The sequence below is a fragment of the Homarus americanus genome, unplaced genomic scaffold, assembly GCF_018991925.1.
Source record: "Homarus americanus isolate GMGI-L3 unplaced genomic scaffold, GMGI_Hamer_2.0 scaffold56333, whole genome shotgun sequence".
Taxonomy (NCBI): Eukaryota; Metazoa; Arthropoda; class Malacostraca; order Decapoda; family Nephropidae; genus Homarus; species Homarus americanus.
The window spans coordinates 1,078,756-1,091,535 of NW_024734940.1; positions in this window are offsets into that span (position 1 = coordinate 1,078,756).

The following is a 12,780-nucleotide window of genomic DNA, read 5'->3' on the forward strand; positions in this document are numbered from 1 at the left end:
TCTCACTATCATCTCATTTCTATTTATCTGGATGAAATATCCCATTGTTTTTTTTTTTGGTATAAAGTTCCAGTATTTCCCTCGTTGATGTAGTCACAGTTGTTGTTAAGCTCCTGTATATATTTTCGTCTTTTGTTTACACTTTGGAGGAATATGACACATCTCATACCGCACAGTTCAGTGGACATAACCGCGATCCAACGCATACAACACATTCTGGCAGATACATGAGACATCCCTTAAATCGAATGAATACAGGTATTGATGAAACGGCCATCATAACACAATACACGTTACTGGGCACCCTGTATACATCCTAGTCTTACTTCACAAAATATAAACTTACTTAACCTAACCTAACGCTACTGGACATCATATATACATTCTAACCTAATGTAACCTGACCCAACCTAACTCAACCTAACCTAACCTAACTTAACCCTCCCTACCTTTACCTAACCAAGTCAGAGCGCACCCACCTTCATAGCGAGCGGACGTGCCATGCGTCGTTCCCTGCTCAGTTCAAATCGCTGACCGTTACGACTGTCTGCCTTGTTTTTCGCGTTGGGTCCGTTCTAACTGCTTTATCATGTAGTTGTACATGGATATCATTATTCTTGTACACTGCGCTTCTTCCCTATCCTATCCTTTCGCCTAGAGTCCCTGCTGTTTGGTAACGACGCGAACCCTGCGGGCAGAGCCTCAAGGGGGGCCCTCAGAGGGCTGCTGAGTCGAGACAGTAAGGGTGGCAACATTTTCTGTTAGGGATTCGACAGTGCTTCATAACCTGTCACTGCTAGGTGTTAGGGCTTGGCTAGGCCCCCGCCAGGGGATTGTCTGTTCACCCTACTCCTAGACCCGTCTTTACTCGCCCAGCAAGCGGACAGAAGGAGCGGCATCCATGGGGTTTAGCTGAGGTGGACAGATTATGTAGAATTTTCATTCATTCATTCATGTATGTTACTGACCATGGCCAAAGTGAGAGTGAAGATCTCCAGAACCCCGACCCAGGGGTCTCGGATAGGGCTAAAAAGGCTATTGAGCGACCTAAGGGTGAGAATAAATAGACTTGTGGATCTGAGAGATGGTTACATCATCCTCACAGAAACAGATGAAGATGCTGATAAACTACTTAAGTCTAGTGCCATGAACAAAATGAAAACCAACGGTTACGAGGTCATTGTCCCACGGGAATACGGCGCCAAACTCACCCTTGTATGTAAGAAGTTAGACAAAGATGTAGTGGAAAATAACGCAGAAGAAATAAGAGATGAAATACAAAAGCAAAACAATGTCAAGGTTGTGGAGGTGTATCCTATGTATGCCCATAATATAATCAAGGTTCGCTTTGCAGACACAACGGATGCAAAAAGAATGAAGGAGAAGGGGCTCTATGCATATGGCACTTCCATCTCATCCCACCAAATAGAATATGAAAAGTATACGCCCATCCAACAATGTATGAAGTGCTATAAATACAATGACCACATGACCAAGAACTGCTCCATGCAAGGGGTCATATGCTCTGAGTGTTCATCTGATCAGCACTTCTACAAAGACTGCCGTAGCACCATTAAAAAGTGTGTCGTCTGCGAGGGTGACCACAGGACCTTCTCTGCCACCTGCCTGGTCAGGAAACAGGTACTTCAAGAAACAGAGAAGAAACTGACCGAAATAACCAAACAAAAAGAAACCAGGGAAATTTCTAACACCATAGAAAGGACCACTCAGTCGACGATAATGGCTTACAGCCAAACCCTAAAAGACGCTCTAAAAGAAACTCAAGCAGACTCCCAAAAGCTCAACAATGTCAGCGAGACCATGGAAGTCCTGCAATCAGAGATAAGAACCATCAAGGACTCAATAAAACAGGCAGTTACTGAGTCACTGGGCGCCATGAGGGACGCAGTGGCCGAGAGCATCAGGAGCGTCTCCTCTCCACAGCTGGACGAGTCCAAAGCCACCACTAAATACTTGTCTTACCTGCATGCCCATCACATGAACATGGTTCATCCAGGTTCATTCTCGAAACACCTCAACGAGACACTAACCAGGAATAACATTGCACCTGTTGAAATAAGCGACAAAGTCCCTTCAAAAGAAATCCTTAAGGCAATAACCCACTCAACGACTTATCGACGACCTCAACCCACGCCAGAAATAGACCATGACCTCCTTGACTTAGGCAAAAGTCAGTATAACCGCAATCCCGACGTGGCCAGTCAGTCCCCCTGGGATCACAGCTCCAACGACACCGTAAATGCCCGCGATCCCATTACATGCACTCCCAGCGACGACAGTGACCATCGGACTGCAACCACAGTCAATGGTTGCGACCAGATGATGACGACTCACTCCACAGAGGAACAAGACCCTCGAGCTGCAGCGTCAGTTGATTACTACGACACGCAGGCCCAGGACCTGAACACCTTCCTGTACACGGGTGACGAGAAGTTCGAGGGCCCGCCATTGACTGACAAGCAGATGTCCGAAGGTTCTGCTAAGAAGTTCCGTCCCACTAGAAATGGCAGAAGCCGAGCAAACACTCCAAGCGACGCCCCAAGCTACAGTCCCCGAAATGGCAGTCGTTAGCAGGATGAAAATTGTCCAACATAATGTCCCACACTGGTCCCTTAATAGACGTAATGAACTGTCTAACTTATACTATCAATTAGACCCAGACATCATTCTGTTAAACAGTACGGGCATAAAGGACGAAAGTAAGCTGAAAATTTTTGGCTACACTGTATACCAGAGGAACATGACGGGTGAGCTGAACGATGGTGTCGCTGTGGCCGTCAGGTCACGTCTGAGTCACAGAGTGTTGCCAGACTTCGAGGATTCAGTTTGGGAGTGCAGGTGGAGACAACTAGGGGATCTGTTATCATACGCACAATGTACCTACCTCCCAGACGTCCTTACTTACCCGAACAAGACCTAAACCAGTTGCTACGCCACAGAAAACCAACATACATCATAGGGGACTTAAATGCGCGCCACGCCATACTAGGACACGGTAATGAGAACAACGTCGGTGTGGCGCTGTATGACAACATCAGAAGGGGAAAACTGCAACACCTCGGACCAGATTTCCCGACATTGATCAGACGTGCCAGTGCCACAACACCCGACATAATCCTCTCTAACAACGAGGCCGTCCTGAACAGGCACGTTACCGACGGACCCATCAGTACCAGCGATCACCTGCCAGTCGTCGTGACGCTCTCATCCAATCCCATTATGATCCCCGCCAACATCAGGTCAAACCTCAAACGGGCAGATTGGGACTCCTTCAAGGAGTCTCTCAGTCTCAAGCAGGGGAGAAACCTGGAAGAAGCCAGCCCCAATGACATCGACGACGCGGTCGAACAATGGTATAAGGATGTGAAGACGAAGATGGACAAGAACATCCCGACCACTAGTTACAGGACCATTCCCCATCCTCACACTAGTCACCAGCTGAGGCAGCTCAGTGTCCAGTACGATCACGTGAGACAGCTAGCTAGTATCCGCGGGTGGACGCAGGAGCTGAGAGACCGGTACCGATTGCTACAGACGGACATCCAGCACGAGAGCAAACGTCTACATGAACAAAAGTGGGCCGCCTTGGTGTGGGAGGCAGCCAACAATTACCGCGATTCTGCTGCATTCTGGAAAGGGATCAAGCGACTAATGGGTTCCACTTCTAGCACGGTCCCTTACCTGCTCGACCAAAACAACGTAAAAATATTCGAGGAAGAAAACCAAGAACAACTACATCGGCGATATTTACGAAAGATCTTTACCATTAGTGAACAGGAGAACGAGGGCTTCGACAGGGAGTTTGAGGAAGACATTTTAGGTCAGCTGCAGGACCATCAGCACCTGCTCCAGCCGCTCCCACGGACTGACTTCACCAGACTGGTGGACGGAAGTTACCTGACGGAACGCATAGTTCCTGCAGATATGTCAGCCGTCATAAAAGGGTTTAAAAACAAATCACCTGGTCAAAGTCACATTAACAAGAAGATCCTTGCTCAACTCCCCGACAACATGATAGATAGGCTTGCTCATATATGCAACGCCTGCCTCGCCTCTGGATACTTCCCTAAGATGTTTAAAATCGCCGTTATCCGCCTCATACCAAAAGCAGGAAAGCCTCCAAACAAAGTCGAAAACTTTCGACCAATATCGCTGCTAGAGGTACCTGCCAAAATCTTCGAAAAAATAGTCAACAAGCGATTGCGGATGTATCTGGAGGACGAAGACGTGCATAATCCCCGCCAGTTTGGCTTCCGCCAGTACCGAGGCACATCCACCGCCATAGCTCAGGCCTACGAGCAGATCGCCAATGCCATGACAGGCCGCCTGCAGTGCAATATAGTACTGAGGGACATCAGCAAGGCGTTTGACAAAGTTTGGCACGCAGGGCTGCAGTATAAGATCATACAACTGGGGCTACCCGAAAATCTGACTCGCCTGCTGTGCAACTTCATTATGGACCGCAGAGCCAAAATCAAGATGCAAGAACATTTTGGAGAAGAATTCTCACTATCGAGCGGCGTGCCTCAGGGCTCTTGTCTCTCACCAACCCTTTACACACTCTACACGGCTGACCTGCCACTCCCAATCGTCGGCAGCGAGTACGTCATGTATGCCGACGATGTAACACAGATCGTCACCTGCCCAGGAAGGTCCGCTGCAAGGATGGCGCGACTCACTGCTCGGGCAATAGAGGAGATCTCGGAGTATGAAAATAAATGGAAAATAAAAACAAACAAAACGAAATTTGAGGTCATACCCATAGCCAAATTCAAGCCGGCCCCATTGATGATCGACGACGAAGAGATTGAGTACTCTAAACAAGGCAGGTTGCTCGGCCTCATCATTTCTCGGACGGGCATCATTCCCCACGTGAAGGACAGACTAAATAAAGCCAAAGTCGCCGCAGTCAAATTAAAACGTTTTAAATTGATGCCTGAGAAGATACAAGTTCACCTGTACAAGGCGCTGGTGAGGCCTGTGTTGGAGTACCCATCTATACCACTCGTCACACTCGGGAAGACTAGACTATAACAACTACAGAGCTTCCAAAACAAGTGTTTGAGGTCAGCCAGTGGCCAAGCGCCATCCTACCAGGAGACAGTGGAAACCATCCACCTAAGAAATAAAACAGAGGCCCTCAACTTCAGGTTCCATCGCCTAGGGAAGAAGGTTTGGGACAAGCTCCTGGACGACCCTCACAACCCAGACCACCTACGCGGGGAAGACATCAACGGAGGGAGACCCCACGCCTGGTGGCCCCGGAGTCTGCCCGCACTACAACAGTACAACAACCCAACCCGCGATCCATCTATGTCCGCCACAGTGATCCACCTTAGATTAAAACTTAGATGATATAAATTCACATTTAACAAGTCACAATCAAGTGAGTCCATAACGTAATACAGTATAAGATGTTAATAAACTTGTAATTGTAAAATCAATCTAGTCATTGTCTACTAAAATAACCATTGTGCAACCTCATTCTAAATCCTAGGTTAGCTTAGTTAGCCAACAAACTCTGTAATATGTAAAACAAGGGGTGTCGTCCCCCTCTGTTTAACTCATTAAACTTCTTTTCCAACCTTTCCCCCCACGACTATATGTTGTGACTTCTCCATCCCTCATGTCTGGCTGTGCCTTGAGCCCCAGCATGCCTTCCATCCTTTCCCCACCTTAACCTAAAAAAAAAAAAAAAAAAAAAAAACAAGTTAAACTTAACCCAACTTAATCGATCGCAACCTACTGTAACCTTATCTAACCAAACATTCTATATACAGTACATCCTAACGGACCTAACCTAACCCAATATGTCTTCTGTACTCCAAAGAAAAGAAAAACAAAGAAAGAGAGAAAAGAGAATGAGACTAGGAAAGGAAGAAACGAAGAGAGATTAACCTACAGTCTTTTTTTTTAAGCTGCCGGAACTAGGCTAAGAAACTCCGCTCCCTTGCAGCTCATAGGTTCTTACATAATGTTTGATTATTGTTCATATATCGAAAATAAGTCCATATTTTACTATTAAGAACACCCAGTTCTGGCTCACTTTAATGCCAAATTTAATATATGTACAGATATAACTGTCTTAAAACATTAACTTTCAAGAAGGTTGTATTAAAGAATATTTACCGTCGAGGTCACAAATAAATTCATACTTTCGGAGAATACATTCACCAACAGGCTATACAATTGAAGAATATAACCAAAGTCTAATCATACCAAGTCCACCCAGGCACAGGAGGCAGAGGTTATAATGTGAAGTCATTGGCTATAGTCGAAGAAAACGGTATTAAGGGAGGGCTCGTATATTATCACAGGTGAGACCAAAAATCCAGCCATCTCAGTCACTATCTTGGGTCTGGGAGAGAGCTCCTGAAGTCGGAGTTGCCTACATTGAGAGATGCTTTGAGATACGGTGTTTTAATCAGGCAAATCAGTGAAAAGAACCAAAGAACTTACACAAACAAAGACATTGCCAGTGATATGACCAAAGCTGTCTTGGCACAGTACACTCTGGCTAACGCTCAGTTCAAGCCTCCAGTCATAACAAGTCAGAAGAAGATTAGCGAGAGACTGCTAGCCAGTTGGGAAAAGGCAAGAGATATCTCTCTTGGGAGAGGAAAACTTGCAGTTAAGGACATAATTACTTGCAAGTGCCCAATTGTTCTCTGTCCTGAGTTTGGATGCGATCGTGACTGTAAATCCGAGGCCCACATCTCCTGTATTTGCAAGCGTGAACTGAAGATTCCTGTGATCGAACTGGCATTTGTCAAAGCACAGAGAGAGAAGACTGGCAGTATAGGGGCTCTCATGATTTCTAGCCAAGATATTCCGGAGTCCAAGAGACAGGAGGCTGCCACAGAGAAACAGAAGAGGAGAAGAGTTGCCGAGGAAAAGAGACTTGAGAAGGCCCAGGGTGAGGTAAAAAAGGCCGATGATTGGAGTCAAGCTGATTCAGAGTTTAATGACTTCCCCATGGCTGATCCGAGTGCTGACCAGGAGAATGGTGACTTTGTCCCTAACCCAGAAAATAATGATCCCAAACCTTCCAGGCATAACATTCGAAATAGGAAAGATATCCCGAGCATAGCTCTGGCCAGCATGCGACACCACACTGGTCTCAGAGAAACTGCAGAGATAGCAACAGCTGCCTGGATTGACGGTGGTTTGATAACACCTGATGATGTTCACCTGGTGATAGATCATAACAAAGTAAGGAGAGCTCAGGAGAAACTTGTCAGTAACCTAGAAGAGGAGTTTGATAAGGGGATAAGAGAAAATGGAATCAATTGTTTGTTCTTTGATGGGAGAAGGGATGACACTAAAGTGTTCATGAAAGTTGGAGATTCTGACAAGTTGTTCCCTGCCATGGTGAAGGAGGAACACTACTCCTGCTGCAGTGAACCAGGAGGGAAGTATTTGTGGCATTTCACTCCAGAGAAAGATGACATCAGGAAACCAGCTGAGATAGTGGCAGATAACATTGTGAACTGGCTCAGAGAGAGGAACGTAGACCAGACCCTGCAGGCCATTGGAGGGGACAGCACCAACACGAACACAGGGTGGCAAGGGGGGTCATACAGTGGATAGAGCGGAAGATTGGGAGGAAGCTGGTCTGGATTGTTTGTGACCTCCACACCAACGAGTTGCCACTCAGACATCTGATCCAGGAGCTGGATGGCAAGACTCTTTCAAACAACAGATGGTCTGGTCCTCTTGGCAAGATGCTGGACTCTGCCACTGAGTTAGAAATAAATCCGAGCTTTGAAAAAATCACAGTTGGCCCTCCACTCGTTGAGCTTGCACATACTGTCATTGACGACCTGAGTACTGACCAGTACTATGGTTACATGATTTGCAGTGCCATCAAAACTGGGGTCATGCCTGATAGACTTGCTTACCTGCAGATAGGTCCAGTCTCACATTCTAGGTGGCTCACAACGGCTCTCAGGTTCTGCAGAATTTGGGTCGCTCATCATAAACTGAAAGGGAACCAGCTTCACAACCTGAGACTTATTGTCCAATTCATCGTGAGTGTCTACGTGCCAAATTGGTTCATCACCAAGGTCAAGTCATCGTTCTCCGAAGGTCCGAGGCATGTTCTCTTCCAGCTTGAGCTCCTGAGGAGTCAGCCAAGGAAGGTTGTTCAGACTGTGGAGCAGACTGTGAGGAGATCTTCCTGGTATGCTCATCCCGAGGCAGTTCTGCAGACAATGCTCTGCAGTAAGGATGAGGAGGAGAGAAGAGTGGCAATCAAAAAGATCTTGGATATGAGACTTATGAGAGGATCTGGGCATGACGAATCAGTTGGTGACGATTCCTTCAGGGTCAGGAAGACTCCTGAAGTCAATCTAGGTGCCAAGACCCTCACTGATCTCATAGATCTGGATAACATCCAGGCTGGCAGTGAGCCCCCTCTTACCTGCAGCCTCACCAATGTTCAAGTCAGAGCTTTCCTGGACAACCCCATGCATGTCCCTGCCTGGCCCTCGCACACCCAGAGTATAGAGCGTTGTGTACAGCAAGTGAGCGAGGCCAGCAGTCATGTGTACAGCCAGGAGAGGAGGGAAGGCTACATCCGAGCTCAGGTGGTCAGCAGGGAGGTGATGAGTAGAAACAGAAGCAAGAAAGACATGTTCTCTATGGTGTGCAGCAACACCGGGTCGTAGTAGTAAAACCGGTTTTTGTATTTGATGATTTTGTTTTCTAAAGGAATATTAAATTTAATAAATGTCAAGATCATTCGTTTCACTATTCTGGATCATTTTCATCCTAATAAATTAACCTGATACATTTACTTTACTTTAAATAAGCTATTTAGTGGTGTTGGTAAAAGGGTGGGAATACTGAATTTTCATAAGATTTCAAGTTAAAATTTACCTAGCAAAAAATGAAAACTTTTCAAATCTGAAGATATCACATGATTCTGCACATAGAACTACATCATTAATACCATGGGCCGATTTTTCAAACTCAAAAAAGAAAAAATTCGCCTCCGTATGACACACCCTAATGTAGCATGTACCCAGCGGCAAACTGGTTCTTAGTTACTTATTACACAGCAAAGAGGACCAGTTCAAGATGGATGGGAGACCAAAACCTGCTACTTCTATTACTAAGAGAGAAAGAACGCCAAATATATGACGATTATTTATACTGTATTCATCTCCAAGACACTGATTATGTAAATGGTGTTAAAAAAGAGGAAAAAATGGTTAAGAATCGATTTACGCCGAACACGGAACTTCATATTTCTATTTAAATAGGGAGAGAGTGCAAAAAAAAGGAAAACAAAACACACACACACACTTTATTACGCTTCTGTCGCAAAATATTTTTTTTCTCGAGTATATTAACCGATATGACCCACCAACAATGTATGATGTTCAAAGTAGAGGGAAAATGTGAGCTAACATACTAAGAAGAACACCAACTAAACCTTTGAAAACCATACCTAACTTTAAAGACCCAAAAAAAAACCAAAAATTTTACCTTATAAATATTTTCGGTGTTCTGTATGTGATATTAGTGATGTTTTCGATGTTCAGAAAATGGATGGACCCATAAACTCGACAGCGAATCTTAACCCTTTTACATGTTAGAAAATGTAAGGTAAGGCTTTCAAAGAGCTGTTTGGTGTTGTTTTAGTATTTTACCCCACATTTTCCTTCTACTTCAAAGCCCTGCCCACTTTGAACGACCCATATTGTTGGTACTTAGGGGGGGGGGGGTGTATTATACCCGTTAAGAAATACGAAAAATATATACTTTCGACGAAACGTAGTAAAATGTTTTTTCATTCACCCTATGTAAATAAAGTTCCACGTTCAACCTAAAACGAATCTTTACCGAAAAAATTCGTATAGGCCTAAGTATCTACTGCTTAGCTACTTCTCTTCACCTCCTCAAACCTGCTTGTGGGTTTACTTATGAGGACTGTGATAATCTGTTACAGGATGGTTATGGGTGTACTTGAGCGATGTAGAAAGTCACACAACTACACTCCACAACAGACTACACTCCACAACCGACAACTACACTACACACCAGTCAACTGCACTATACAACAGACAATTACACTACACAACAGATGGTGTATGATCTATTACTTAACTGTAATGCAACCGCTTGCTATCTGCCAGACAGTACAGAAATCTCTAGAAGCCCAACAGAACTAGGTAACTCGGTAACAGGGGTTAAGAAGGTACCTAGGTGAGGTCACTTGGGAACAGTCACGTCAGTCCCCAGGAGGAAGGGGTGAGGTCATAGATGACACAACAATTGATCATGACTATAATATATTCATTAGCATACTACATAAAGCACAAGAACAAAATATACCATACAAAAAAATTAGGTCAAATAAGAATGAGCCAAGGTGGATGACCAGAAAACTTAAACATGACATAAGAATAAAGAAAGAAATATATAAGAAATTAAAGAGAGGGGAGGAGCAGCTCAGAAATAGGTATAATGAACCATCTAGGAATGTTAAGAAAAATGTAAGGAAAGCAAAGAGAGACTATGAAATCAAAATAGCAAGAGAATCCAAGGCGAATCCCAAGGGATTTTTCCAGGTATATAGGACAAAGGTCAAGGACAAAGTTGGGCCGGGGAGAAGTGATAAATGGCAGTGATGAAATAAGCAAAGCATTGAACAGCTACTTCTTATCAGTTTTCACAGAAGAAATTTGTGATGAAATTCCAGAGGTGGAACTAATATTTAAGGGAAAGGAAGAAGAGAAATTAAAGAATATCACTATCAGAAAAGAGGATGTTCTTAAGAAGATAAATAAACTAAAGAAAACAAAATCCCCAGGGCCGGATGAAATTTTTCCTCGAGTCTTGAAAGAGTGTAGGGAACAGATTAGCGGACCTCTCGTAAACTTATTTACAAAATCATTAGACACTGGAGTTGTGCCAGACTTGTGGAAACAGGCAAATGTAGTACCCATATTCAAAAAGGGAGACAGAACATCAGCGTCAAATTACCGGTCGATCAGTTTGACGTCAGTAGTGGGGAAATTTCTTGAATAAATTATAGCAGATAGCATCCGATCGCATCTAGAGAAAAGCAAATTAATCTACGACTCTCAACATGGGTTTACAAAGGGAAAATCTTGTCTAACAAATCTGCTAACGTTTTTTAGGAAAGTCTTCGAGGTAGTAGATAATGACGAAAATTACGATGTTGTTTACTTAGACTTTAGCAAAGCATTTGACAGAGTACCGCATCAGAGGCTTCTGAGAAAAATTAAGGCTCATGGTATCGAGGGGAAGTTTTAAATTGGATAAAATCATAGCTCACCCGGGTTTCGTCCCTAGATGGCGTTGCTCGTGGTGCTGGTTAGGTAGATCAGGACAATAGATGGCGTGGTTCGTAGTGCATCAGCCAGCTCAGCCGCACGTCCTAAATTAACCTCTCCATGCTTCAAGATGTGAAATGGTATCTTGCTCTTCCACTCCTCCAGGACTTCCAAGTTTAACAAATCCTGAGGTGGCCATTAAGAAAACCTAGATAAATTAATTAATGGTCAAAAATATAAGATAAGTGGATTACCCTAGAAAATATCACGGCAGTGGATAACCAGAAAGTTCCGGAAACTACCCAAGTTATACCTAGGGAAATTACACTTATGAATATTGCTCTTCTGATAAGATCCTTAAATGAGGATAAGAGACTTGAAAGAGGAAGGGCGTATTACGACATTTATATAAAGATCCGGATTAACAACTCTTGAATAAACAGGAAGGGCGTATTACGGCATTAATATAAAGATCCGGATTAACAACCCTGAGTAAACAGGAAGGGCGTATTACGGCATTAATATTAAGATCCGGATTAACAACCCTTAGATACTTGAAACAGGAAGGGCGTATTACGGCATTTACATAAGGATCCAGATTAACAACCCTGAGATACTTGAAACAGGAAGGGCGCATTACGGAATTTATATAAAGATCCGGATTAACAACCCTTGAGTAAACAGGAAGGGCGTATTACGGCATTAATATAAAGATCCGGATTAATAACCCTGAGTAAACAGGAAGGGCGTATTACGGCATTAATATAAAGATCCGGATTAACAACCCTGAGTAAACAGGAAGGGCGTATTACGGCATTAATATAAAGATCCGGATTAACAACCCTTAGATACTTGAAACAGGAAGGGCGTATTACGGCATTAATATAAAGATCCGGATTAACAACCCTTAGATACTTGAAACAGGAAGGGCGTATTACGGCATTTATATAAAGATCCGGATTAACAACCCTGAGATACTTGAAACAGGAAGGGCGTATTACGGCATTAATATAAAGATCGGGATTAACAACCCTTAGATGCTTGAAACAGGAAGGGCGTATAACGGCATTTATATAAAGATCCCGATTAACAACCGTTAGATACTTGAAACAGGAAGGACGTGTTATGGCATTAATAAAAAGATCCGGATTAACAACCCCTGAGTTACTTGATTATTGACCCCAAATGAGATAATGAGAAGAACAATAATTGAGGCTTTATAATTATGGGGTCCTGGTAGAGCGGGCGTCCCAAGATATCACTTCACCCTAAACTAGTGACTATGGAACAGCCTACTCTGGAGCGAGGGTGCGGCATTAAACAGATCCGGATTCTTCTGTACACTTGATAAGACTTACTACATGACTGCCACGTGTAATAACAGGTAAGCCTTATGACACTTGGAACCTAATATCCTACGTCTGTCACTCTTACTGTACGATAATACCAATAT